The sequence below is a fragment of the Helianthus annuus genome, chromosome 16, assembly GCF_002127325.2.
Source record: "Helianthus annuus cultivar XRQ/B chromosome 16, HanXRQr2.0-SUNRISE, whole genome shotgun sequence".
NCBI classification, from domain to species: Eukaryota; Viridiplantae; Streptophyta; class Magnoliopsida; order Asterales; family Asteraceae; genus Helianthus; species Helianthus annuus.
In genome coordinates, this window is record NC_035448.2 from 68,274,199 (window position 1) to 68,280,288 (window position 6,090).

A 6,090-nucleotide genomic window follows, 5' to 3' on the forward strand; every position below is an offset into this window, starting at 1 on the left:
AAGTTTCCGCCTACCCATTCACATGATCTAAAAGTAACCCTCCTTACGCTAACCATACCATGTATAAAGTAATCATAATCATTGTAACATGTATTTCACCCCCGCAGTTTAGAAAACTGAAAACAGTTAAGAGAAAAGGGGGACATAAACTCACAGTGAATGCGTCACAATATCAAGTAATCCAAATATCCAAGTGCTGCGCAACGACCTACATGTGCTAATTCTATTAGACGGATGGCCGTGCTTTAGCTTCATAGTTTATATTTTTGGGAAACGGTTAGACAACCGCTCCGTGTATATACTTGATAACGTATTTTCCTTCCCAAGGATGGGGGAATTAATACATGTGTAATTATATCATTCTATTAAGTCCCACTTAATACATTTTATTTCTTATTCCAAAAATATAATTATTTTTCTCAAAAATAATATATTTCTTTTTCCACATAATACTTTCCAAGAATAATATATTGACAACACATGCGTTTAAGAATATTTCCGAATAAAGCGTAAGTTACGTTTTGGCGATTAAGTGGTAATGATAATTACCGTTGTAACTTATATTCTTGTCGTATAAGCGTTTGTATCATTTTGGGTTCGACAAAGTTTGTAAATATTATTTTTACTCTAAAAAAATAATATTTATACATCTTCACAAAATAATCATAAACAGTGTGGTGACAAAATATATTTACCGAATATATATTTATCACGTTTAGTTTTGTGAAAATCCCACCTCCGATTATTTAATAAATAAGGTCATGGCGAAATATGTTTTGTAAATATTTCCAAAAATAACTCTAACACTTGTGAATAATTCTAAGTGTTAAATTTTAGAAAAATTTCGCCAGAGTTTCCCCTGTAACTGGAGGTGGCCACGCTTTCAAGCGTATCATTTTCTTTTACAAAATCATTTCAACAATTTCCTCAAATCAATCAATCAATTTCCGACACATTAAGCAAGTTTCAACGCTCCAAACTTGTAGACTAGTATGTAAAATCACAATATTACATGAACTTGTAATTTTTCCGAAAATCATAATGTAGATCTCCTTATTTTTAGTGGATCTATGTATAATATGATTTAGTCTTGTAAAAACCCAGTTTTTATAACAAATCTTCCTTTACAACTTCCCGGCAACTTTTGTAAAAATGGTTATTTTGTCGGATCTTTCGTTTCACAAGTGTTTTTACACTTGTAGTTTATAGAAAACATCTTTTATTAACATGTTATCCACTTTTATAAAACATGATTTTCTCAACACCCGGTCCTACGAATATACCACTCGTACATACGTAGATCGGCTCGTTTTAAATACTATTTTGTATGTCAAAACATTTTTACACAAGTTCATGTTTCCCGTGTGGTGGAGTTTCACCTTTTAACCCTCGTACCGCTAGAAACAAGTGTATGTCAAGATTCAAGATCTTAACAAAGTCGGTTTAAACGATGATAAGAGCCACCACATCGTAGATCGGGCCTTAACAATCAACATATTCAAATACTACGACATTTACACGCGACATGACCTTTTATCCAACGATTTTCATGTTTTTGTAGCCTTTAAAGATTCAAGAAGTGGGTTACCGACTTTCAACCATTAAAAATCCTTTTAACCACTTTAGATACGTTCAAGAGTGAGTTTTAAATAATATACCTCTAGCTCGGGGCTAGGGAAGAATCTAGTCGAAAATGGCGTGGATAAAAGCAACGTAGCGAGGTCCTTCCACTTCCGTTTGCTCCAAGCTCCGTTGTAGGTGATCCCCGTCACTAGTATATGCTTGGAATGGAGAGACACGAACTGAAAAATGGATGGATGGATGTGAGTTTTCTCGGCCGAGAGGGAGGGGCAAGAGAGAGTGAGAGTGTGTTGGTGAAAAGTGTGTGTGTGTTTATATAGAGATTTCAAGCTTCATCGTCCAACGGTTCCTAGTCGTCTAGATATCCACGAACTAATTAAAATATTAAAAAGTGTACTTGTCTTGTCCTCTTGGTTGGGCCGATCCCATTAGGGGGTGGGGTCGCCCGGTTGGGTCTCGATTGTTCAGTTACAGTTTAGTTTGGTTAAAGTCGGTTACTTTAGGGATTAACCCCGTTAGTTGTTTAATGCGTTATAAAGCGGGTGTTAGGGTAATCAGGGACCCTAACTGGCTCAGAAAAATACCAATAATATTTCTGGCAATATTTTTATGCTCCGGGTATTGTCCGGTTGTTCGGTTGGATAGTAATCCGTTAAAGTGCTTAAGTAATCTTTTAAGCGTCATAAATAATATTTTTAGCGACACAATTTATTCTACAAAGTGTCAGGAATAATTCCTTATGTTTTGGCACTTTATTAATTAGCTAGAAGCTAGTGTGTTGATAAAAGTGCTGTGTTCCGTGCTTAAAGTATGTTTTAGGCACATCCAAATCTCTATATCTTATCCCTAGAGACGTAATCATACAACCCTTGTATACCCACACACACTATGGGTGTAGTAAAATAATTCTGGCTCATACAGGCCTTTAGAGGCAGTGTTTGCCTGATGCTGGCTATATCAGCATGTTCAATAGGTTATCCGTTAAAGTGCTACTGTGCTTTTGTGCATCACGTTTGTCACTAGAGTTCAGTAAGTAAATAATGTAGTGACGGAAAAATCAAAGTATGATGCAGACATGTACAGTTATCAGAAATCAAGTAGCAGTTTATCATAAATCTCAGTTAAGCACAGTAATTAGGCAACAATTAATAGTTAATTAAGTCGTACGGATACCTGGTTTTGTGAGGGTTGTCACATCTTTGGCTCAACCGTAGTTTTCTTTTTGTGTTTTTCTTGTCTTGTTTACAGGTAATGATGGATAATATGGGGAATCAGTAATGAGAGATTAACGGATGTTCAAGAGTATTTAAAGACTCTTTATTTTGTTAAATCATGTACATTTAAATGAACTTAAGACTTAGGGTATTTTGAGACGTGTATGTCACCTTGAATCCTATCTTATATTAAATGGATGTGTTTTGGTAATGATAATCGTAATAGTGACGCTCCGACCTGCCCCGGGTTGGGGTGTTACAGTTATGGTATCAGAGCCAAGTCTCTTTCCTGTAGAAAACTTAAACCTTAATAACAAAACATGTGAGGTAATGGGTAGACGACGGGTTAGGATTCCTCTTTGCCATTTTTTCGCTTAATGTAAAATCTCAATGCTCATCTGAAGGTCTTCTTTTCAGATGGCTCCTAAAAGACGTGTGAACACTTGTCTTAGTGGGACTAATACCTCAGACGGCACTCCTCTTGAGGCTCTTGTTGCTAACACCGTCAATACAGCTATTACGGGTTTAGTTCCTAACTTATTACAGCAGTTACAACAAATGAATCATGGAGGTAACCATAATGGACCACCACCAGGAGGTAACCATAACGGACCACCACCAGGAAGTAACCACAACAGGCCACCTCCCGGAAATAATGTTAACTCTCCTGTTAGCATTCATGAATGGCTTGCACACTTCCAGAAACAAAAGCCGAAATCATTTAGTACTACCACTACACTAGTTAGGCGGAAAACTAGATTGCTCATATCGAGAAATTGTTTGAAGTGTTGGGCGTTGATGATGTGTTCAAAGTCAGGCTTGCTACTTATAAATTGGAGGACGATGCTCATAGGTGGTGGAAGATTTTGAAAAGTTCTCGTGGAGGAGATAATTACGCAGCTACACTCTCATGGGATGAGTTTCGCTCATTGTTTTATCAGCAGTATTTCACTGATGCTGATCGTAGTGAATATCTAAGAGAGTATTCATCCATCATGCAGAGAAATGATGAGCCTATCATGGAATTTAAGAACCGTTTCTGTCGCTTGGTTAGTTTTCTAGGCCACGCCGCTGGCACCATAGAGCAGCAGACAAACACTTTCAAGTGGGCTATATGTAACCGGGATAGGAAGTTTATCGTGAATCTTCGTTTTAATGACATTAATGAGATTGTTGACGCGGTTAAGAACTTGGATAATGATAAGAAGCATCGTTAGAAGGCGTTTGATGATAACCGCAAATGCCCAAGGGAAAATAATCAGGATCACTCTTCTTTTCGTGCTGGAAATGATCAGTCCTTGGCACCCCGAGACCGTAAACATCATTCTGATAAGAATTTCAACAATCAGTCACAAAATAGGGGAAATCGAAATCAAAATCATAAGCCTGCACAGAACCAGACACAACAGAATCAGGCCCCCATTAAAGCACAACCACTGAATCAACAAAACCCTCAACCGAATCGTGATCCTCCTTGTGCCACTTGCGGGAAACCTCACAAAGGTATTTGTCACTGAGCTGAAGGCCTTTGTTTCAAAAGTGGAGATGCAGGACACATGATTAAAGCTTGCCCTCAGCTTGCCCCTAAAGCCAATACTGGGAGTAATGCTAGACCTACTGTGGGAGGATGTGTGTTCGCGCTGACAGCTGATGATGCAGCAAATGCCCCAGGTACGGTTTCCGGTTATTTACGCATTGGTGAACGTGATATCTATGCAATACCCTTTTGGTGATATCTACTCCCTTAAGAAATTCTATTATCATCTCTCATGTTTATCGAGATTGTCCGATCCAAATCGCGTCCATTATTCGTCCCGCAAATTTGTATCCCATTCAGATGAATGACTTCGATGTTATTCTTGGCATGGACTAGCTCTCTTGGCATAATGTCTCGATTGAATGTTAGACTCGCCGCATTCTTTTTGGAAATCCTCAGCGTCCTGAATTCATTTATCAAGGGACTTAGCCTCGTAAGCCATTGAAAATAATCTCTGCATTTAAGGCCCAAAAGTTTCTTTCACACGGGTGTGTAGCTTTCCTAGCTTTGATAAAAGCTACGTCTTCGAATGAGCCTAACATCTCCGATTATCAAATTGTCCGTGAGTTTCCGGATGTATTTCCTGAAGAGCTGCCTGGACTCCCACCAGATCGCGAAGTGGAGTTCACTATTGATCTGATTCATGGTGCCGAGCCGATTTCTAAAGCACCGTACCGCATGGCGCCTCTAGAGCTCAAGGAGCTCAAAGAGCAATTGCAAGAGTTGTTGGAACTTGGTTTTATTAGACCAAGTGTATCGCCTTGGGGCGCACCGGTTTTGTTCATGAAAAAGAAGGATGGTTCTATGAGACTTTGTATTGACTATCGAGAGTTGAACAAAATCACCATTCGAAATCGATATCCACTACCTCGCATCGATGATCTGTTTGATCAACTTCAGGGTGCTAAATGTTTTTCTAAGATCGATCAGAGATCTGGGTACCACCAGCTGAAGATCAAAGATTCATACATTCCTAAATCAGCTTTCCGCACTCGGTATGGTCATTATGAGTTTTTGGTTATGCCATTTGGGTTAACCAATGCTCCAGCTGTTTTCATGGACCTAATGAATCGAGTCTTTCACGAGTTCCTCGATAAATTCATCATAGTTTTCATCAACGATATTTTGGTCTATTCTAAGAGCAAGGAAGAACATGAATACCATCTTCGTGCCGTACTTGAAATTTTGCGACAAAAGAAGCTTTATGCAAAATTTTTGAAGTGCGAGTTCTGGTTAGACCAAGTAGCTTTCCTCGGTCATGTGGATTCCACTGAAGGTATTTCAATGGATCCTGCTAAGGTGGAAGCAATCACTAAATGGCCTACACCTACCTCAGTCACCGAGGTTCGCAGTTTTCTTGGCCTCGCCGGATATTATCGCAGATTTGTCGAAAGATTTTCAACCATTTCCTTACCTCTAACCCAACTTCTAAGAAAAGGGGTTAAGTACGCTTGGAACGATGATAGAGAGAAAAGTTTTCAGGAGTTGAAGAAAAGGTTAGTGTCCGACCCGATTCTCACACTTCCATCAGGTACAAGTGGATATCAGATTTATAGTGATGCTTCGAAGAAGGGACTCGGATGTGTTTTGATGCAACACAATAAGGTCATTGTTTATGCCTCCCGCCAATTGAAGCTGTATGAGGTTAATTATCCGACGCATGACCTCGAGCTTGCTGCCGTTATCTTTGCTCTAAAGATTTGGTGACATTATTTGTACGGAGAGACTTGTGATATTTTCTCTGATCACAAGAGCTTG